At 36.1% G+C, this 24,058-nt stretch overlaps 1 protein-coding gene and 1 long non-coding RNA gene across 9 annotated transcripts in view; both read left to right on the forward strand.

Annotated features, from left to right (window-relative positions):
- Positions 1–24,058, forward strand: part of DIAPH2 (diaphanous related formin 2) — a 1,391,236-nt gene that overhangs the window by 493,595 nt on the left and 873,583 nt on the right. The gene's annotated exons all lie outside the window — the stretch shown is intronic.
- LOC146394707 (uncharacterized) lies at positions 1,738–5,545 on the forward strand. The gene is made up of 2 exons (XR_014834671.1): positions 1,738–3,990; positions 5,407–5,545. It is a non-coding gene; the product is annotated as an uncharacterized LOC146394707 (long non-coding RNA).

Here is a 24,058-nt window from a genome sequence, read left to right on the forward strand (position 1 = left end):
TTCTTTAAAAGAATACAATTCACAAGAAGTCCAACACATGCATTGAAGGTATATTTTCAACCTGAAATATCAAAAAGACTTAGGAAAGAAGGTCATGTTTTCTTGCTGGTCAGTAATCTAGTCATTACCAGCCAGTGTTTTTAATTCATAACATGTAAACACTCTATTTCATTTTCATTTCCAGAGGAAACTATTTGTTGAAAACAGTAATATCTTCAGGGATCAGTGAAAGGAAGCAGAGACCATGGCCGTTTGAACTTCAGTAAAATGTTTCAGTATAAACCAACAAATTTTGATAGACTAATATAGGCAGCTGTCAGGGTATCTTAGCTCTTGGAACCCAGAATCTTTTTCTGCTAGATAAATGTATGCATCAGCTTATCTGTCTCACACCCATGCCAATGCCCTGCCTCTCTCAGGGCTTCTGTATTTTTCCAGACTGAAATCCCCCCAACTCTGAGTCTTCTCTTGGCCCTTTTCAGCCCAGTGTATCTTTTTGAAGGCCAAGCTTAATTTCATGGGTGTTTGGTTTCTGAAAATTCATCCAGCTTGTCAACTGTGTGCAAAATGTACGTGTTTCAAGAAAGCATATTTTTTATAAGCTGGTATTCAGATTTTTAAAAAATGCGTAAAGACTGATGAAAAGTGAGAAGTATATTATATTTTAATTCAAAATGTCCTCATTTTTCCCCCTGTGCTTCGTTATAATGATTACATGTATAAATAACTGCTATCAGAGTTGATCTGATATTATTGTAAATGATTATGATTTTTTCTGCAAGTTGTATGTAGCTTAAGAATTTTATCTTTGAGTCTTTTAGTTTGAGAATGAATCAATATGTCCTAGTATTAAAAAGGAAAAAAGGGGGGGGAACCCACCAAGCACATTATATACCATGTAAATATTCAGGGTGATTTTTTTCTGCAGCTATTGTCAATATTATGCTGTCTTGTATATCACTGAATCCTAACATGTCCTGAGCACATCCTGAGTTAAAATTTTCACCAAGAACCTGTCACTACTGTCATTGTTATCTTTGCTTCAATGTCAGGAAATAGGATATGTGGGAGTATTGCTCATTTTAATCTCACTATGGATTCAGTCTTGTTAGCTGAAAAGCAAATATTCAGGCATCAAAAATTACAATATGATTGACTCCTGAAATAAAACACAGGGGCATCTTTGATGCAAGAGGTTAAAGGACTGGTGGTAAGTAGTAATGTCAAGGTAGAGAGGGGAAGAGTAAGGGAAGAGGGAAGAAAGAAAGAAATGAAGAAAGAACCAGCTTTTGCTGTCACAGCAGAGTCAGGAAGCAGAGGTTCTTGTCTTGGGTGGCCCTGAGTACAGATTATCTAGGGAAAATTGGTAGAATCTAGTAATCAACTTGGTTACAGTCTCTGTAGTTTTTACCACTACCAATTCTTCTGCCGCATTCAGCAATAAGGATGAGGCTGGTTTAGGGACATAAGGGTTGGGGCTTTTGGGAGACTAAAGAACAGTATCTAATCTACAAAAGGCCTGGAATTGCCAAAGCAATCCTGAGAAATAAAAACCAAGCAGGGGGCATAACTCTCCCAGACTTCAAGCAATATTACATAGCCCCAGTCATCAAAACAATGTGGTACTGGTATCAAAACAGACAGACAGACCAATGGAACAGAACAGAGAACCCTGACCCCTATGATCCATTAGTCTTTGACAAGAGAGGCAAGAGCATAAAATGGGAAAAAGAAAGAGGGAGTGGGAGGGATCAGGAGCTTGGGCTTATCAGACACAACTTAGAATAGATTTACAAGGAGATCCTGCTGAGTAGCATTGAGAACTTTGTCTAGACACTCATGTTGCAACAGAACAAAGGGTGAGGAAAAAAAATGTAATTGTAATATATACATGTAAGGATAACTTGATCCCCTTGCTGTACACTGGGAAAATAAAATTAAATTAAATTAAAAAAAAGAATAAGAGAAAAAAAAAGAAAAAAATATTTTTTATGGCCTCACTTGTGGCATGTGGAAGTTCCCAGGTTAGGCATCAAACCAGAGCTGCAGCTGTGGCCTATGCTACAGCCACAGCACTGTGTTTCATTCTCACATGAAACACATGTCCTACATTTCTATTAAAACTTAGTCCAATAATAAGCTGTAAATCATTTAATAAAGCTACTGATCAGTTTGATTAAAGGTAAAAAAAAAGTGAATATCTTGGAGTTCTTGCTGTGGCACAGTGTGTTAAGAATCCAAGTGCAGCAGCTCAGGTCTCTGTGGAGATGAAGGTTTGATCCCTGAGTTCAATCCCTGGCACAGGAGCTTCCATACACTGAGGGTGTGGCTATAAAAAAATAAATGTAAAAATTTTTTAAATGAAGGTCTAAATTCACTTGTTAAGTCACAAAGCTGTCTGAAATAATGCATGATGTCATTAATTTTGGGTTTTTTGCATGTTCTTTTACTTTCTGCCGTCTTGTAGTCTTTTTGAAATTAGACTCCTTTTTTTTTTTTTTTTTTTTTTTTGGTCTTTTCTAGGGCTGCACCCGTGGCATATGGAGGTTCCCAGGCTAGGGGTCCAATTGGAGCTGTAACCGCAGGCCTATGCCAGAGCCACAGCAATGCTGGATCCAAGCCGTGTCTGCGACCTACACCACAGCTCATGGCAATGCCGGATCCCCAACACACGGCAAGGCCAGGGATCGAATCCACAAACTCATGGTTCCTAGTTGGATTCGTTAACCACTGCGCCACAACAGGAATGCCCAGAAGTTAGACTCTTAAAAACATGATCACATAGGCTCATCTGGCCCCAAGCTATGATGGAAGAATCATTATTCCACATTCAAGAATTGATCATAAAACTTCCAATATCCTATTTCGATAGGTTATCTTTGTTCTTTGTATGTATGTATAAACATAGACGCAACGAAAAAAGTTTTAATTGAATATTATAAATAATTAATAGTAAATGTTTAGAGGAAAATAACAGGTGTGAATTTAAAATATTATAACTAATACAAGTGATAATAAAACATTCCTTTTGTGATCATTTTTAAGAAATGGATTCTGCTCGCATTTGTAACACAAAACTTAAGCCTAATATTTATGCTAGCTATTGCTTCTTCACTTAATTATGCATTTTTTTATAATAGCTAATATGATAATATTAATCTCTACCATTTATAAAGAGCTTACTAAGTGTCTGGCACTACAGTAAGCTTGCTTTTAGAGAAAAGGAGACTGAGTCTCAGGAACATTAAGTGTTCAAATAACACAATAAGAGCCAAAATTTTGGCTACTTCTGTATCCCTTGTTTTCATTATAGCAACACTGAGAGTAATATCAAAAACATAGTTGAAAAAGATATAAAATAGATAATTTTTTTCATAAATTTAAGATAAAACTGAGAAGTCAATGTAAACTTAGATAAATTCTGTATTTTACGGGGAACATTATTATAATTAGAAACACCCAATGAAATCATACAATACAGAGACTTATTAGTTTACTTTAAAACTAAACTGTTAAATATGTAAAATGGTATTGTTAGGATTTATGTTTTCCTTCAATTGATTTTTTCCTTCTACATGTTCACAGAGAACAGTAACACACCTGTGATGATGAACAATTATTATCTCCATTGACCACCCTTCTTGATGGATATGGTCACCAACTAAACTTTTGTTTATTTATCTCTAGTAGTATAAGGACGTGCAGTCCCTGAATTGCACATTTGTATCCCTTGTTTCAAACGTGTCACTTTTCTGCAGTTATCTCTTTTGTGGAAGTGTGGACATTGTTTAAATTAATTTGGGCATTTATTCATGTATCTTTTACTATTAGAAAACACACTGAATAGGAGTTTGTCAGAGGAAAATGAGTTACCTCATACACTTTTATAAATTACCTCAGTTGATATCCCAACATACTTAGAAATTTATTAGAAACTATTCTTTTTTTGTTTTGTTTTGTATTTTTTTGCCTTTTCTAGGGCTGCTTCTTGTGGCACATGGAGGTTCTCAGGCTAGGGGTCCAATCGGAGCTCTAGCTACTGGCCTACACCAGAGCCACAGCAACGCAGGATCCTCAACCCACTGAGGAAGGCCAGGGACCAAACCCGCAACCTCATGGTTCCTAGTCGGATTCGTTAACCAGTGAGCCACGATGGGAGCTCCAGAAACAATTCTAATACATATCCCATACATGTGGACAAATGACCTATGGACAGAATGTTCTCAGAAGACAAATATACCTAAAATGTTCAACCTCATCAGTAATGGAAGAAATTCACATAAAAGAATAATATACAAGTTTGCAACTATTTAATTGACAAAGATTAAAAACAAACTGTCATATACTCAGTGCTAATACAGGTAGTGTTGGGGAGATACACATGCATTAATAGTTTCAGTTCAAGATGACTTCATCTTTTCAGAAAACAAAATGTACCAAGAGCCTCAAGCTAATTTCAGACCTTTACTTTGTCCTAAAATGATGATCAAAAATGGCTATCAAGTTTTATGTGCAAGAATTTCATTTGTAACATTATTTGTAACATTGAAAATTAGAAATATCCCTTAGAGCTAAGAATTAAGAGAAATAATAAAATGAATCATAGAACACACATATGATGTAACATGTTTTCAATAAACTGACGTTTTCAATAAACTTTAATGACACGGGAATACAAATAATATAGTAAATTTAAATAATATAAGATCCAAATTTTATTAATCATATTATACTTAATAGTAATAACAGCCATCAGTAGTATTTTTGTATTTTCCGTTTAATTTCTGTGGTATATAGAATTGATTCTTGCTATTTATAGTAGTTATGTTCTAATAAGTCATCATAAACACTGAATTAGGGAATGCTGAATCATTGTTCCTAGGGGAAATACAGAGTTAGGTTCCTACAAGCCTCTGGTCACACCATTTTCATCAACTGATCAATACATAACCTTGTTTATGTCTGTTTCTGTTTAACCTTATTTATGTCTGTTTCTGTTTAAAGATAACTTATTTGATACATGTGGTTGATTCATTAACATTGAACTCATAGCCAACAGCACTATAACTCATGCCTGAATGAAACCTATTTTACACACATATATTCTCTATAAGGTATATCACAGTCTTCCTGCATTTAGGAACACTAGATAGCACTTCAGCCCTTTTCTTGGGGGTCATTTTAAAAACCAAAACCAGAGTTCCCATTGTGGCACAGTGGAAACGAATCCATCTAGTATCCCTGAGGTTGTGAGTTTGATCCCTGACCTTGCTCAGTGGGTTAAGGATCACAGCGTTGCTGTGAGCTGTGATATAGGTCTCAGATGCAACGCTGATCCCGCGTGGCTGTGGCTGTGGCTGTGGCTGTGGCTGTGGCTGGCAGCTGTAGCTCTGATTCGACCCCTAGCCTGGGAACCTCCATATGCCATAGGTGCAGCCCTAAAAAGCAAAACAAACCAAAAAAAAAACCCAAAAAACAAAACACCCCCAAGAGTACTAAATAGGTTGCAAAAGGCTACTTGTTTATAGTATGAGAGCTAAAGAAAGGCAGAGACACTATTATCACTTTGTTCAACTTCAGTTGGAAACATATGACCCCAACAACTCAAATTTTTTCATCACTCTGCATATGTGCATGTCTATGAATGAGCACAAAATCACTTTGAATATTGATTGGGATTACAGATAAATTTCATCAAGAAGGTGAATTCACAAATATGGAATCCATGAATAATGAGAATCAACTATGTATTTATAATCATGAAATAACTTTAAGATATAACCCAGCATGAAATTCCCTGGTGGCTGAACAGGCTAAGGATATGGCATTGTTATTGCTGTGGCTTGGGTTGCTGCTGTGGTGTGGGTTTGTTCCCTGGCCTGAGAACTTCTGCATGTTCCGGGCATGGCCAAAAAAAAAAAAAAAAAATAGAGCTCATCATACAGTTCATTCATTCATTCATTCATTCACTCATTTCCTGAACAAACAAATTGAGCACCAGTTATATGCATTAGCACCATTCTGAACCTTTTGGCTTTAGTGGTGAATAAAACAACGTTCTCATTTTCATATGAAAAACTAATATAGTTCCCTTCAGTCATGAGTGTTATGAAGAAAAATAAAGCAAGATAAGAGACTAGAGAATGACAGAAAGTGCTATATTATTACATGTAGTTGTCACAGAGAGCTCTTTGTTATAGGTGACCTTTGGCCAGAAACTTGGTTAAACTCAAGTAACAAGCCTTGTTCACCTCTCAGTCTAGGACACTGCCAGCAATGGAAACAGCAAATGTAAAAGTCCCTGAGCCTTCTAAGTGCATAATGCAGTTGAGGAAGACCAAGGGAGCCAGTGAGTGAAGGTTTGTGTAGGTGGGTGGGAGAGTGATCTGCAAAGAGATTGAAGTTGTAGCCAAGAGCATGTATAACCTTGTAGGCCCTGGAATGGACTTTTACTTTTATTCAGAGTTTAATGGGAAACTATTAGCAGGCAGAGAGTATGGGAGTAATGAGATCTGACTTAGCTTTAAAAGAATCATTCAGGCTGCCAGGTGGAGAAATGGATTGAAGTATCGCAAGAGTAGTGGGAGATCAGGAGGCCATTGAAGTTGATCACATGAGGAAAGATGTTAGCATCAGTTAGGGTGACAGTGGTGGAGCTTAGGAGAAGTGTAGATTTCCTATTTTTCCAAAGATTAAGCCATCTGAGTTTGCCTATAAATATAAGGTGAGGAGCATGACACAATTATTCTTTAACACTGACTCCAAAAGTTGTGAATAGAACAACTGAAATAAGATGTATTTGCCATTAGTTGAAGGGGGAGACTGTAGAAGGACTGAGTTTGGAGTTGGGACTATCTGGAGTTCAGTTTTGGTCATAATAACCTTTAGATACCTATTAGATGCCAAAATGGAGATGTCAGGTAGGCAGGTCTAGAGAGTCCAGAGATAAGAGAGATAATAAGAGAGTCTATATAATAAGATAATAAGAGAGTCTAGAGTTTAGGGAGGAATTGGGGCTGGAAATAGATATTTGAAGGTTATCAGCACATAGATAGTATTTAAATGCGCTTGAGTCAATAAGATCACCAAGAGAGTGAGAGTAGACAGCTAAGGGAAGAGGTTGGAATAGTCAACCATGGGACTAGGGATCTAGGTAACCAAGAGAGTACTTTTGAGTGAATTAGGACACCCATTTGAAAGGGCATAAAAGTGCCTTAGGAACTTCCAGCATGCAGAAAAATTTAATTTTCGTTATTCAATTTTTTAGTTTTATTGAAGTATAGTTGATACTTTACAATGTTATAATTTCTGCTATCCAAAAAAGTGATTCAGTTATACATATACACGCATCCATTCTTTTCCCATATAGATTATCACAGAATATTGGGTAGAGTTCCCTTTGCTAAACAGCACGTTGCTGTTGACCAATCACTCTGTATACCACAGTGTGCATATGCCAATCCCAAATCCCTGGTCTATCCCTACCCCCTCCCCACTTGTCCTTTTTGGTAATAATAAGTTTTGTTTTCAAAGTCTGTGAGTCTGTTTCTCTTCTGCAAATAAGTTAGTTCATTTGTATTGTCAACTAAAAAAAAAATTCAACCTGAAATTTGAGAGTTAAGTTTTATTGGGGTGAAATTAGGACTTAAGCCCTGGAGACAGGATCTCAGGTAGCCCTGAGAAACTGCTCCAAAGAGGCAACAGGGGAAGCTAGGATATGAGAGATTTTGCAAAAATGTGGAGGTAGTAAGAACAAAAGATTTACAGATAACCAGATTTACAGAAAACCTTTTCTGTGGGAGTAAGTAGAGGTCTGGGCTCACTGGAATCACTCCTTTGATATGCTTTCCTGAGTTCCCTCAGGGCTCATTGGCCCACCCTTGGGAGTGGCTGTTCTCATGGGTCACCAGGACATCTTTTGTTTTGCCCACTAACTACAGCCCAGAAAAGGGGGATATCAAGATAGAAGTCATAAAAGTGAAGGGGGAGGTGAATGTAGCCATGCTCACATTTTACAGAAGCTTTCTGCTGGTCTCATGAAGGCTACTACTAGTCACAGACATTAGTCATCATTGATGGATTTTAGGGTTTTTCTACATAGGAGGAAATGCAAGAATTGGGCTCATAAAAATCTTCTCCTAAAAATATCTAACTATCTGAAGACCCGCTCTTACAGTTTTCCCAGAGCACAGAGTGCCTCACTCCTGGTCTCCACCCTGAGCTCCATGCAGTGGCTCATGTTTTGCTCCATGTAGAGGCTGATTGCAAGTGCCAAACTTCATTTCACAGTATCCTTTCTTTAGATTGCACATATAAATGATATCATACAAACAACCCAATCAAAAAAATGGAAAGAAAATCTAAGTAGACATTTCTTCAAATAAAACTGGCAGATGCCCAAAAAAACACATGAAAAGATGTTTAACATCAGTAATTATTAGGGAAATGCAAACCAAAACTATGATGAGGTAACATTTTGTATCAGCCAGAATGGCCATCAACAAAAAGGCTGGAGAGGGTGTGGAGAAAAGGGAATCCTCCTACTCTGTTGTTGGGAATGTAAATTGCTACAGCCACCATCAAAAACAGTATGGAAGTTCCTCAAAATAATAAAAATAGAACTACCATATGATCCCATTCCCAGGCATATATCCGGAAAAAAAGCATAATTTGAAAAGATACGGGCACCACAATGTTCATTGTAGCACTATTTACATTAGCTGAGACATGGACACAACTTAATTGTCCTTTGGTAGAGGAATGGATAGAGAAAATGTACTACATATATACAGTGGAATATTAGTCCTAAAAATAATTTAACTGGGTTGAAACTATAAAGAATAATGAAAAGTACAACTTTTAGATATGCTCTATTAAACCAGTGAACCAGATGTTGTTCTATTCTGCACTTGAGTCCTTTGTATTATTTATGAAGGAGCCTATGAATCTGAGAACTTTGTTTTATTTGCTACTAAAGCCCAAAGATCCAGAATGGTGCTAGGCATATGATCGACATTAATGTAGTCATGCACAAATACATGTAGAAAATCACACACACGTGTGTGCACACACATGTAGATACATGTGCACCTTGATAAAATACTTTGCTTTTTTTCTTTTTACTGCTTCACCTGAGGCATATGGAAGTTCCCAGGCTAGGAGTCAAATCAGAGCTGCAGCTGCCGGCCTACACCACAGCCTTGGCAACACTAGATTCAAGCTGCATCTGCAACCTACACCGCAGCTTTTGGCAACACCAGATCCTTAATCCACTGAGCTAGGCCAGGGATTGAACCAGCGTCCTCACAGACACTCTCTTGAGTTCTTAACCTGCTGAGCCACAAAGAGAACTCTACCTTGATAATTTTTTTTCATTTTAGGGCCCCACCCACAGCATATGAAAATTCCCAGGCTGCAGGTCCGATCAGAGCTGCAGCTGCGGCCTGCACCATAGCCACAGCAGTGTGGGTTCCGAGCCGCATCTGTGACCTACACCACAGTTCATGGCATTGCCAAATCTTTATCCCACTGTGTGAGGCCATGGATTGAACTCACATCCTCATGGATACTAGTTAGGTTGGTAACCTATTGAGCCACAACGGGAACTACTGCCTTGATAAATTATTGATCATCAAAAACTCAATACAGTTGACCCTCCAAATCCACAGGTTCTGCATCTACAGATTCAATGAATTTCAATCCAGAGTTGGTTGAATCTGCTCATGCAGAACTCAAGGGTATGGAGGGCTGACTGTGCCATGCCATTTCATGTAAGGGACTCAGGCAATGAGGATTTTGGTATCTATGAGGGATCCTGTAGCTAATCCTGTGTATAATTACTGTAGGTGATTATTTGAAGATTAATACATATGAAATACTGTGCTATGTTCTGGAGTTGAGAGGGTCTATCAGTGCACAAATATTTATCACCTAGGAAGTCTTGTTTTTTAATATGTATAATTACTTTTATTTATTTTGTAAATCTGTTTCCAACATCTTCTAATTAGAACTCTGAGCATATTGAAATCCTTCAAAAGAATGCATTAGGGAAAAAGCCACAAAATCCATTTTGTACTTTGAGACCCCACCACCATGTATTCTTCATTATATATTTCTTTATTGAGGAATGATTGACAAATAAAAATTGTGTACAGCTATGTTGTACAATGTGATGTTTTGATAAATTTACATATCGTGAAATGAGTACCATAATCTAGCTAATTCACAATCCATCATCTTACATAGTTACCTTTCTTGTGTTGGTATGGGGGTGGGGGTGTGTTTTTGGTGAAAACACTTGAGATATACTCTTGTAGCAGATTTCAAGTGTACAATACATTATTATTAACTATAGTCACCATGCTGTATATTGGGTCTCCAGAGTTTGTTCATCTTAAAACTGAAAATTTGTATCCTTTGATCAAAATCTCCCCTTTTCCTTGAACCCCTTCTCACCCTTCAGCTTCTGGTACTATAAGATCAATTTTTTTTTTTCACTTCACATCTAAATGAAAATGGTATATCATTCAACCTTAAAGGAGAAGGAAATCCTGCCATTTGCAACAACATGGATGAACCTGGAGGACATTATGCTAAGTGAGAAAGCAAGACAAAAAGGCAAATATTGCATGATCTCACTTACTTGTGAAATGAAAAAAAATTGAACTCATACCACCAGAGAAGTTGAGTGCATGTGTGTCTGCATGTGTAATTTTCTTTATATATTCATCTGTCAGTGGACACTTAGGTTGTTTTCATCTCTTGCTTGCTGTGAATAATGCTGCCATGAACATGAGGGAACAGATATCTCTATAAGATACTGACTTCATATCCTTTGGATAATACCCAGGGGTAGGATTATTGGATCATATAGTAGTTCTATTTTTAATTTTTTGAGAAACCTCTACTGTTTTCCATGGTGGCTGTACCAATTTATATTCATACCAATAGTGCATGAGGGTTTCCTTTTCTTCACATCCTCACAAACACCTGCTATCTTTTGAGATTTTAACAATAGTCATCCTAACAGGTGTAAAGTGATAATCTCATTGTGGTTTTGTGTATTTCTCTGATTAGTGATTTGATCACCTTTTCATATACCTGGTGGCCATTCCTTTATCTTCTTTGAAAAAAACACTTTTTCATATCCTTTGCCTATTTTTAAATTGAGAATCTTTGTTGCTATTGAATTACATGAGTTCCTTATATATTTTAGCTCTTAACCCCTTGTTACAAATACATTGTAAATATTTTTTCCTATTTCGTAAATTGCCTTTTCATTTTGTTGATTGTTTCCTCTCTTGTGCAGAAGCTTTTTAGCTTGATATAATTCTGTTTGCTTATTTGTTGACTGCGCTTTTTATGTCAAATCCACAAAATCATCACCAAAACAAATGTCAAGGAGCTTTTTCCCTGTCTCTTCTTTTAAAAGTTTTATTGTTTCAACTACTCACCGTATTTTTATTTATTTTTTTTATTTTTTATTTTGTCTTTTTGCTGTTTCTTTGGGCCGCTCCTGCGGCATATGGAGGTTCCCAGGCTAGGGGTCTAATCGGAGCTGTAGCCACTGGCCTACGCCAGAGCCACAGCAACGCGGGATCCGAGCCATGTCTGCAACCTACACCACAGCTCACGGCAACGCTGGATTGTTAACCCACTGAGCGAGGGCAGGGACCGAACCTGCAACCTCATGGTTCCTAGTCGGATTCGTTAACCACTGCGCCACCACGGGAACTCCTGCATTTTTAAATATTAAAAATCCCTTCAACACCTATTCAAAATACCTGCTTGTAACCAGCAGTTTTTTATAAAGGAAAGACTGATGTGTGTGTGTGTTTATTATTTTTGCACGTGCTGAAATATCATTCTGGGAAATTAAAACAGGCAAGTAATTTCAGGAAATAGATGCAGTTTAAAACATAGGTAGACTAAGTAGACAGTAAGCCAGGGTTTGGTCGTAACACCTGACACCAATGTTGCATGGTAGTGAGCAACACTTTTCTGAAGTTTTTGCATTGCTAGCAGTGAAGCTAGATAATTGTTCTTCCAGAAAACTATTAGCCAACATCATCCCAACTAATTGCTTTTTTTGAGAAATCTTATTTACCAAAATTAAGCCTAGAAAAGTGAAATTCAAGTATGTGCCTAGTAAACTCCATCTGCATGGTAGATAACCATCTAATCTTGAATTAAGGTCCAGCACTAGAAGTGTTATCTGGTTTGTATCCTAGAGAGGATTTTGCAGAAGTGATTACTGACATTTTAATTTTCTCTCTTATGATTCCCTTCAAAAGATGCAATATAGGTTACAGAATTCTCCATATTGTCATGTCTTTAATAAGTAAACTAATAGACTTGCAATTAACACCCAGAAAGAAGAATATTTCTGAGACTTGAGGATTTTTTTACATGCTTTACAAACAGAAATTGAACTGTTTTCATTATACAGTCAAGTTTTATTTTATAGGACTATCAAGCTCTCCACCATTTGGGATTCCCTTTTTAGTAGTTAAGGAACCATATTAGTGAGACTAGAAAGAAAAGGAGAGATTTGGGAAAAAAATGCAGGACCTAAAAGTCTGCTGGATTTGGGATGTGATACGAGTGGTAGTTAAGGAAACCACCAATGGGAATACAGGTTGCAAAAACCATAGAAATAATATTTGTATGCATATATTGTACCCAAAACATATATATAATAATTTGAAGTTACCTGTATCTATTTTTCAAAATACCCATGATCCCCTGAATGGATTTCACTTCTAGCATTAGCAGTGTCATACTACGAACACTTTAAATAAAAATTCTAGAATTAGCTGTAATTTCAGATTCAATATCTTCAATTAAGTTCAAAAGAAAATATAAAGCAGAGAAGTATTTATTCTGTCTGATCAAATTTCAAAACAAGTGTATAGCAGGGTCAGATAATTACCATGTTTGCAATTTTATGTTTTAGCTGTATTTCTAATGTCAAAACTAATTATTCTCTAAGATTTACTGCCATTTAAAGTAGTTAGCACATAAAAGTGTATGCCAAGCCTCACTGTGATGTTAAAGGCTTGTGAAGTTCAAATATTTTGCAAAATATAATTTAATTTTCTATGGATATTAATCATGGCAGAGTTGCCACTCTCTAAGTAGTCTTGTATGAAGTCAATCACATTCACAATTTATTATATATAAAAAGAAATCTATATCTATAAAGAGCCTTTTTTCTTGCCTAACAACTGTAATCATTTAATCGTCTTCATTCTGTGCCTGCTTCTGGTCTTCCACAGTGTTAAAACAGTGGGAAATGATTTTGATTAATGAGGCCACTGGCAGGATGATGTTCAGGACCATGTTTGTGTTGATATAATGTTTAAATTATAAGCAAGTATCTGAGATGGAGGAAACAAAGAGCCCTGTCTCCCATAAATTATTTTCAAATTCTGCTAGAAACAGTTAATATAAGCTAAATCAATCCATATCATTCTCTAGATCCTTAAATTCTAAATTTGTGCCAGCCGGACTTGAGGGATCATCTTCAGACAAGAGCAGCAGCTCTGTGGCTCGTCAGCATGTTCCCTTAGGCTGTGCTTACTGCCAGCTGTCCAAGTGTGCAGGGTGCTTGTGGCTGTGAGTGCTCAGAGTATTGTAACACCTTAATTAAAAAATAAATAGTGACTGTCACTGCTGCTTTGGCCAGAGCGTTTTCACTCATGTAGTTGATTTCCTCTGCTATTATTATTATTATTACTATTATTATTATTTTCATGAAAGAAAAAAAATTCCTGCCTTTGACATCCACGGGGGAAAAGTGAAGTGCTAATTAAACTGTTGTGAAACAATATTATCCTCTTCAATTTTACACTGACAGTTTTAATGTAGAGTCACTTTAACAGGCTTTGCAAATCAGAATTCTTTGGACCCTTTTTCTCTCTCTCAATCCACTGAACAAATCCATTCCCTGGGATATTGAAAATGCAAAGCAAGACAAAAATAACATTCATTTCATAAAAGTTTTGTTAGTACTCTCACTAGCTGAAGATAAAGGCGGAAAATGTTTCACAAGGAGTCATATGAGATATTACTGTTTACAGATTTTTAGAAACAAAACACCAGAGTCTGAAAAGCCATCAGGTATTGCTTTGAAAGGAATACAGAATTATATGGATTTTGAAAGTGTTGAAAAATGGCTTAAATGTACTGAGCTGCCCACAGCCCTTGGCTTTTACTTTTTATATGAGTTACATCTGAACAAGGATTTTATTATGTCAGTGTTGTTCATGTCGCTATAGTCAGGGTTGTCAGCATTTCCATTATCAGCCCCACTGTTTTGGTTGGGGTTCATAACTCAGCTTTAGAAGTCACCCTGGGCTGAAGGTTGGCATATGCGTTTTTAAACTGTGGTGGTAGTGATGGGAATATGTGTGATTAAATATGTAGTAAACATTCAAATGAACATATACTGCTTTTTATGCCATGAAATAGTTCAATAGAATCATATATTGTGGTTTCTTAATTATAGAAACCGCCTGAAAATATTACCTTGGTGTAACTGATTAACAGAGTTAAAGAAAACTTTTCTCAATCTAATTAGTCCTTGTAGCCAAGAAACTCTGAACTTGTCTTGGAGCCTTGAACCAAAACATTTCCTGTTACCGCTTGAGTAGTAGCTTTTAAGAGCACTCCATTATCTATTAATACTATAGCCAAAAACTGGTTAATTCTGTTCAAAGATCAGTGAGTGCCATGAGGATTGAAAGGTTAAACTGACAGTTTTGAGATTTTATTTTTATATCTGTAGCCACATGAACAGGTACCTAAAAGATTTTTTAAAAATAAAAATGTATTTCTTTTGAGTTAATCTCATTTTTCTGTCCATAAAATTCACTGGTTAGGAAAACTAAAATATTATAGAAATTTATTAAATCTAGAAGAATTAAAAACATAAAAATAATAAACACCAGGGATAACCGCTGGTTAAATGTTGGTATATGTCTTTTAAATCTTTGTATTATGCATATACACAATACATATATTATAAAATTGATATCAAAAGCTGAATTACAGTATGATTTTTTTTCCTATGTAGGAGAACAGAAACCTATCATTAAATGTTTTTCTAAGGCCTACTTTTCCTAGTTGCACAGTATTCCACTATATGGATCTAGTGACATTTAACTTATCACCTATAGTTGCAGATTTTGAAATCTGTTTAATGATTTAATCTTACTTTAGAATTGAAATCTGATGCAAATTTTTCACAACGAGGGCTTTATCAGAATCTTGGTCTTATATGTTTTTAGACATTCTTCTGGTACCTTAGTTACTGCCTCCCCAAATGTTAACAATTTATAATTGTGGATTAGAAAAAATACTTAAAATATAGAATTTATTATATTTTGATTACATAGAGGTGCTTACCAAATACTGAAATTCTGTTGGTATGATTGCTATTGATGATTATAGTATAAATGGAAAAGAATTTTAGAAATTTATAAATTAGCAAGCAATAGAATAATCATTTCCTTTGAATTCTTATTGACAAGTGGGTAAGGAGGAAATTTTGTTACAAATAACATTTCTCCAAGTTTTTTTTTTTTTTTTTTCTTGAAGGGGAAACATTCACCACAGAAATAAGGTATAATTTAATACAGAATTCTGTGATCAGAAAGCCCTGAGTTTAAATCTGGAGTCTCCTTTCTAGTTATATATATGATTTTAAGCAAGGTATGACACCTTTGTGAGCCTTACTTTTCTCTTCCTTAAGATGTAGATAATACGTACTGTGTTATAAACATTAAATAGATTATTACACAAAATTTATTTATTCAACTGATGTTTGTTAAACATTTGCTATACTTTTGGTAATATGTTTAGGGATGTGATAGTGAACTAGACACTTAGTCCCTGCCCTCATGGAACTTAGAGTCTAGTAGGAGACACTGAGGACAAGCAAACAGATTCATAAATATATACTTATGAATTGTGATAAGTGCTATGAAAAGAAATGACAGGGGCTCCTATTTAAGGTCAGATGAGTTGATGAATGTTCTCTGTGGATGTGGCATTGAGGATTTCCAGGTAGAGGAAATAACAAGGACAGTGGGTCTGAGGCAGAAAGAGTTTAACGTGTTCTAGGACAATAAGCAAGTGAAGAAAAGGGTCAGCAGCACACGCTAAGGCTGGGAAGGTACACAATGGCTGCGTCAGCGAGAACCCCAAGTGCCTGGCTGTGTGCCTGGTGGAAGGGAGGTGTTCAGTGAGTATGCACATTGCCTTCCTTCGGGCTTTTAGAGAGGACATGGTCTCAGCCAAGGGATTTTGGAGGTCAAGTTAGTTATACTGAGTTCTGGAGATTATGTACATGTTTCTACTCTAATTTGGACTATCATCCTCATGATCATAAATGATTTCAGCCTCAATTCTAAGTTTTGTGTAGATGCCTCTTTTTCTTTTTTTTAGCCCCTTTTCTTCTTACCTCTCCCCTCCTCACCACCTCACTAACCTAGAAGCATATAAGTAATCCGCCTGTTTGTCCAGCTCCATTTTTCTTGGCTTTTTTCATTTGGCCAATATTTCCTCATACCAGCTCGTTACGGGTATTTTCCTCTACCAGGATTCACCCTCTCTTCTCTTGCTTATTCCTTTGTAGCTCATGATCAGAATTTGCCATGCGAACACTGCAGATCAGTGAGAGGTCAATAAAATAGCAAGACTCATGTGTAAAAATTTCTCAAGATGGTGAATCTTTAAAACGAAATCTTTCTACCAGAAAGGTTACCTACTCTCCATGGAACTAATAAATAAACCTTGTAGAGACCTATGCCAGTAAAAATTGGTCTATTAAAGTGCCCCGCAGAATTCATGCCTCAGATGTCTTGGTATTAAGCAAGAGAAACCAAGATTATGACAAAAATTTAACAAGATTTTGACAAAAATAGCATTGTCATTAGTGAAAAGTTGAGTCACCAACTAACAACTTAAAGTGTTTCTTATAACAAAAGACAATGAAGGAGAACAACACACAGACCTGAAATTCAAGAGCCCATTGTACAAGTGATTTTATTACTGGCAGAAACTAACCCTAATGTACCAACTTTGACTTTACTTGTCTTAAATTGTGCTTCACAATTTTTAAGTGTTATTTCTAAGTGTTATCGGTACATTATTTTTAATACGCAAGCATTATTCATGTTAAAAATAATGAGTACATATTTTTCTGATAATTTTTAACATTTTCTTTAAATACTCTCCTAGTACATTTATTTTTTCTAGTGTGAGGAATCTTTTAAAAATAAGTTAATAACATTTGACATTTCAAAGTCTCCCTGCCAAATTCTTTTTTATTAATTATACCTGTTGTAGGGGAGGAACAACTTTACTTCCTCTACCCTCAGAAGTCTTTTTAGTTAGGTCCTTGTAAATTAGACTGACAAAAGATAGATTAACAAGAGACAAACAAACAGAAGTTTATTAACCTGTGCACCTGGTTATTCAGTATTCAGTGATGAGTAACTCAAAAGAGTGAGAACTTGAGCTTTAATAGCATCTTAACAAAAGAAGTGTAGAAGACAAAGACAAAAGTAGAGAAGTCACAAGACAAAGGTAAAGGATTTTGAGCTTTGAGGCACAGCAAATTTTAAGAAGGTAAATCAGGGTATATGGAAAATTAAAGGAAGATAAGAGCAAGTTAGTGAGGTTTGTGGTATATATACTTCTCTTGCTATTTCCAGGCTGATGAGAGTCTAGGGTTGTCACTAGTGATTAAGAATCATCCTGCCCTTCCCTGTATGGAGGGGAGTTGGGAGAGTTTTCCTCATTTCTCCTTTTTAATTGCCTTCAGCTAAAAATAATGCATATGTTAACATGGCATATTCTAGAGTGACACATCCTGCTACCCTTCACTACCATATATATTCTTGCCTAATATTATGGAAGTAGGCAAGAAAAAGTCTTCATTCTTTTTTTTTTTTTATCTTAAGTGAGAATTGCAAAGATTTTTAATATTTATTTATTTATTTTGCTTTTTAGGGCCACACCTGTGGTATATGGAGGTTCCCAGGCTAGGGGTCCAATCAGAGCTACAGCTGCTGGCCTACACCACAGCCACAGCAATGCAGCATCTGAGCCCCGTCTGTGACCTACACCACAGCTCATGGCAATGCCAGATCCTTAACCCACTGAACGAAGCCAGGGATTGAACCTGCAACCTCATAGTTCCTAGTTGGATTCATTTCCACTGCAGCATGACAGGATCTCCCAGCATTCATTCTTATGATACACACAAATTCTATTGTTATATTTTGGCTAAATCTCATATCTTTAATGTCATCAATCATATTTTTAATACAAATATGATGATATGGAATTGAAAGACTGCCATTAAGAATGGTTCCCTGGAATTTTCTTTGTGAGAATAGTTTTTTAGCTACAAATTCAATTTCTTTAGTAAATATAGGGCTATTCAAATTATCTCTTTTTTCTTGAGTGAACTTTAATAATTTGAATCTTTCAAGGGAATTGTCTGTATCATCTAAGTTATGGAATTTTTTGACATAAAGTTGTTCATAATATTCCTTTATTATCCTTTTAATATTTTTAGAATCTGTAGTAAGGTCCCCTCTCTCATTCTTGATATTGTAATTTGTGTTTATTTTTTCCTGATCAGGCTGGCTAGAGGTTTAAAAAAAAAAAAAAAAAAGAATGGTTTCCTGAAGAATATTTATTTATTCTTAAGATTGGTAGCATTAAAATATGGTCAGAGAATATAATTCAGTTAAATAAACATTGTCTACTGTGTATAATACTCTGTGCTAACTACAGCAAGGTGACATAAAGATGAATGAAATTGAGTCCCTTCCCTCCATAGACTCAACCTAGTATGGGAGTTAGCTAAATATAGAGCTTCTTTCATTCTTCTAATCTATCCATGCTTTTTCCCCTTTGTTTTATAGTGTCCATTCTTTTACCCATATCTTGGACTATTGACCATGTTTATTTAAAATTTTCCTTTTAATTATTCTGATATCTGTATTTCTTAAGAGATGAATTTCCCCATTTGTTATTTCTGCTGACTATCCCTTAGTGGTTGGTGTGTTCATAGGATTTGTAATTTCTTTAACTGGGAAAACTCTTCAGCAGAAATTATTTTCTTCAGATGTTCCAGACACTCTGGGCTGTGGAGGTACAATTTGGAATGGTTTCTGTTTTTCTGCCTCTGCAAAGTTTTACCTGTTTTTATGTTCATTTTTCAGTACAAGATTTCCACACAGGTTGGTCAGGCATGGCATCCTACTTTTCTTCCTACAGCTTTACATGGTTAGCTTATTTCCCTATTATACTCCTTAGCAAGTGGCTGCAGGTTTTCTACACCTAGTTTTCCAGATAGGACACCTCTTTAGGCTCCTATGCTTACTCAGAGACCTCAGTTCTAGCTCCTCCTGTACATGAAGCTCGTGACATAAATGTTCTTTGCCAATATTAAATCCCTAGTCTTTATGCTTATATTTAGTTCCATTTTCCTTTTGGCATAGCCTTTAGCTCCTTATCAGAACTTTGGCTTTGAATTTCTTTTTTGTTTCTCGTCCCTGGGAATTTGCCAAACTTAACTTTGAACTTGGCTTTTTTTTCCCCCTTAAATATGATATAGAATAACTTGAATAGCAGCAGTAGGTAGCTTTTTATATTAGCTTATGCTACCATTTCATTTGGTGGCATATGGTCAAGAATAAGAATGTAAGTTTACCAAGGTTATATTTCTTTAATGAATAAAGTGGCTCAATGTATGCATTAATTGATTCATAAGCCCTCTTTTCCAGCTTTATTAAGATTTTTTTGAAATTTTTTTTTTGTTAGAGTATAGTTGATTTTTAGTGTTGTGTCAGTTTCTGCTGTATAGCATAGAGACCTAGTCATACATTTACATATTATTTTTCTCTGTTGAGATATTGATATATAACAGATGTAAGTTTAGGGTATACAGTGTGGTGATTTGATACACATATATAGTACAAAATGGTTACTCTAATAAGGGTAGTTAACAACTTCATCCCCTCATATAATTACCTTTTTTGTGTGTGTGGTAATATCTAAGATCTCTGATTTCAGATAAGGTAAGCAAGAGTCACTAAAATCAAGAGTTAATTATTGGGAGTCTAGTACATTTTTAAGGTCATTGCTATGTTCCATTTCAAAAATGGAATCTGTAAGGTACTTATAGTCTAGTTGGAGGCAAGGAATAAATGAATGAAGTATAATGAAAAGCAGTAAGTAAAACTGCAAAAATTCCTGTAGGTCAGAGTCATCTGGGCTGGAGTACCTTAAAGTCTCAGGTTATACAGCTATATCTATACATGCCTGAGGCATGCCTATCTTTCCTATCTTCCAAAAATAAGTTCCGTAAACTCCCCTCATTCTTTATTATTATCAGTCAGCAAAAGTGAGGCAGACTTATGGTTCTGAGTGAACACTATTATTTTTTTTTTTAAATCAAAAAGGAGTAACTAAGTTGCTTTAGGTAAACTGAAATGCTCAGCTCTGAGCCATAGCAGTAACATCAGCTTTAGAATTGTATGTCATCTTCATACACAGCTTCTCAGATAATATGTACCTATTATCTGCTTTCTTATGCTAAATATTTTTTTTACATTCTTGACCAATAGTTCTTAGAAGTCTTTGTTACTTTTTTTAAATTTAAGCATGAATTTAAATTCTCTTCTTTTTCCCTTCACCTAATAATGTTTTATAAGTTCTGTGAACATGAATGATGGGTTATGATTTTATAAAGTGATATAAAAATAGCATGTATATATACATCATGGGGTTTGTTTTGTGGTCCTCTGTCATATATCTGTTCTCATGAATACCCCATGGCATCATCAAAACAAAATGGAAACTGCAACAGAGAACTAAGAGAGAAATATTCTAGGTAAATAATAAAGCAGTAGAAGGCACATTACATGCATTGTATTTCATTCTTTCAACAAACATTTATTGAATGCTGAATACATGCCCGGGATTATACTATGCGCCGGTGATACACTGATGGTCAAGGCACATCTGGTCACTGCCTTTTTGGTGCTTACAGTTTCATAGGAGAAACAGACAATAACAATTATATAACTATAGACTCTGATTTAGGCTAGGAAAGGAACATACCAGGTACAAAAACGGACAATAATACCACGGGGTGGGTGTAGCAGGAATGCTACTTCTGATAGTATGCTCAGAGATGGTATGCTCTGAAGAGTGACCACTTAGCCTAAAGGCTGAGAAAGAGGTTCTGGTCTTTTCTGTTGACAGTGTTAGTGTTTCATGGTAGGCATTAAATTCTTTCCAAAGAAACATTATCAAAATAAGATGCTTTATAACTTAACCTGTGAATTGTGCTTTATTTGTTTGTGAATATTTCTTTTTTTGGTCTTTTTTTTTTTTTGTCTTTTTAGGGCCTCACCCGCGGCATATAGAAATTCCCTGGCTAGGGGTCCAATCTGAGCTATAGCCATTGGCCTATGCCACAGCCACAGCAACGTGTCTGCAACCTACACCACAGCTCATGGCAACGATGGATCCCTAACCCACTGAGCAAGGCCAGGGATCGAACCCGTGTCCTCATCGATGTTAGTCGGGTTTGTTAACCACTGAGCCACGAAGGGAACTCCGTGAATGTTTCATTTTATATCCATTCTTCACACACTGATATGATTTCAGAACAAACAAGTATAGGCAGGAAGTTCAAGGTATTCTGTGTGATTAAAACTTCAGTTCCTCATAAAACCTCCATCCCTTTTCCTCCTCTCTCTTTTCTTCCCACCCCTCCCTTCTCCCTCTGTCTTGTCTTTAGGCATATTAAATCTGTTTGCATGTTGCTTAAATACTGAGTTATTTGAGGATAACCAAATATTCGTTAACATTATTCTTCATTGAATTATAAACATTTTCTTTGATTTTTTCTTATAAAACTATACATTTATCAAAAATTCCTCCTTAATGTTTATTAATTGGCTACTATCTTAGGTATTGTGTACTAAATAATTATATAATCTGGGAAAAAGTTAAGAAATCATCACCAAAGGCTGTTTTATGGGGGAACAAAGAGCCTTTGACATAATGGAATGTATCCTACTGCTTATTAATGTCTTGAATATCATTCTATGATATACAGTAGTGTCAATAAAATGGACCTTATGATTGTTAGCATTCTGATGCATTAATGATGATGGAATAAATAAATGTTTAAGAAAGGAGTTCCCGTCATGGTTCAGTGGTTAACGAACCCAACTAGGATCCATGAGGATGTGGGTTTGATCTGTTACCTTGCTCAGTGGGTTAAGGATCCGGTATTGCCATGAGCTGTGGTATAGGTCACAGATGCAGCTCAGATCCAACATTGTCATTGCTGTGGTGTAGGCTGGCAGCTATGGCTCTGATTCAGCCCCTAGCCTGGGAACTTCCATAGGCTGCAGGTGTGGCCCTAAAAAAAAAAAAAAAAAAAAAAAAGTTTAAGAAAAACTGAGAGACGAGGATATCAACTTTTTGAAATCAGGCTAGAATGTTATAGAGAAATGGACAAATGAAAACAGAAGCATAAACACATAGGGCTACATGGGCTATTAAAGAGCATCTGACTCACTCCCTTCTATAAAGCCTAGAAAATAACATCTAAGCAGTGCTCTTTCATATTTTTAAGATGTTAGTAAAGACTTTTTAAAGACTATTACAGGATATTTTGTGGTTATAAAAGAATACACACATTTGCATACTATGTAAAGGATAAAGAAGAATTTAAAATTTCATGAACTTAGTATTCAACTTATCAATCAAAATTTTACTGATGCTCTTGAGTGTCTCCTTTGTGCTCCTCTTAGATTCCATCCTCTTTCTTCCACTCCAAAGATAACCATTGTCCTCAGCTATGTGTCTATCATCCCTTTGTTTTTCCTTGTAATTTTACCATGAGCTGTCCCTAAAAAATACATCATCTACTTTTGCTCACTTTTAAACCGATAAATGGAATCGTAAAATATGCATTATTTTACAATTAGTTTTTTTTTCCCACTTAAACATTAAGTTCCTAACATTTACCAGTATTGGTATATATACGTGAATTTCAGTTCCTCTGTCACATAGCATTCCATTGGATGAATACACCAAAATTTACATATCTACTCTATTGTCGTCGTATATGCCGTTACCCCCAACCTCCTCTTTTGTTAATCAGATAATAAATAACATCAAATAGAGTTGAGGTGAACAATGATGCAAGTATGCAGAGATTTTCCTCTAGGGCAACTGTTTTCAAACTTGTTCATCTCAGAACAATTCTTTTACATTCTAAAGAATTGAGGACTCCAAGAACTTTTGCTTATGTGGGTTAAAAGTATCACTGCTATGTTAGCAACAAGAACTGAGAAAGTTTTAAAACAGAAGAATACAAAAGCACACATCGTATTAACCATCAAAGCAATGATGTTATTACACCTCATGGAGACTGTAGGAAACTCCACTGCACACTCTTCTGAAATGAGAGTGAAAAAGACAAAGTCTCAGTAATATTATGAAAGTAGTTTTCACCTCACAGACTTGCTGAAGAAACCTCTGAGATCTGTGTTGTTCCTAGACAGCATAAATCTAGAATTTGAATGATCAGGTCATGGCATACATCTCTTCAAATTTACTAGCTAATACACAGTTTTTTGTTTGTTTTTGTTTTTGTTTTTTGTCTTTTTAGGGCCACACGTGCGGCACACGGAGGTTCTCAGGCTAGGGGTCCAACTGTAGCTGTAGCTGCCAGCCTACACCACAGCCACAGCAACGCCAGATCCAAGCCGCGTCTGCGACCTACACCACAGCTCATGGCAACCCCTGATCCTTAACACTGAGCAAGGCCCAGGATCGAACCTGCATCCTCATGGATACTAGTCAGGTTCGTTAACCACTGAGCCACGACAGGAACTCTCAGTAATACCTGTTTTTTTTTCCAAAGCATTTGTATCAATTTATACTTCAGTAGCATGACGTAAGTATTTCCTTTGCTTCACATTTGGGCCAACTTTAAGTATTGGCAGAGTTT

The sequence above is a fragment of the Sus scrofa genome, chromosome X (genome assembly GCF_054392235.1).
Source record: "Sus scrofa isolate SSC_HxYL_T2T_F1_AM1 chromosome X, Sscrofa_HxYL_maternal_Yorkshire_Landrace_v2.0, whole genome shotgun sequence".
NCBI lineage: Eukaryota > Metazoa > Chordata > Mammalia > Artiodactyla > Suidae > Sus > Sus scrofa.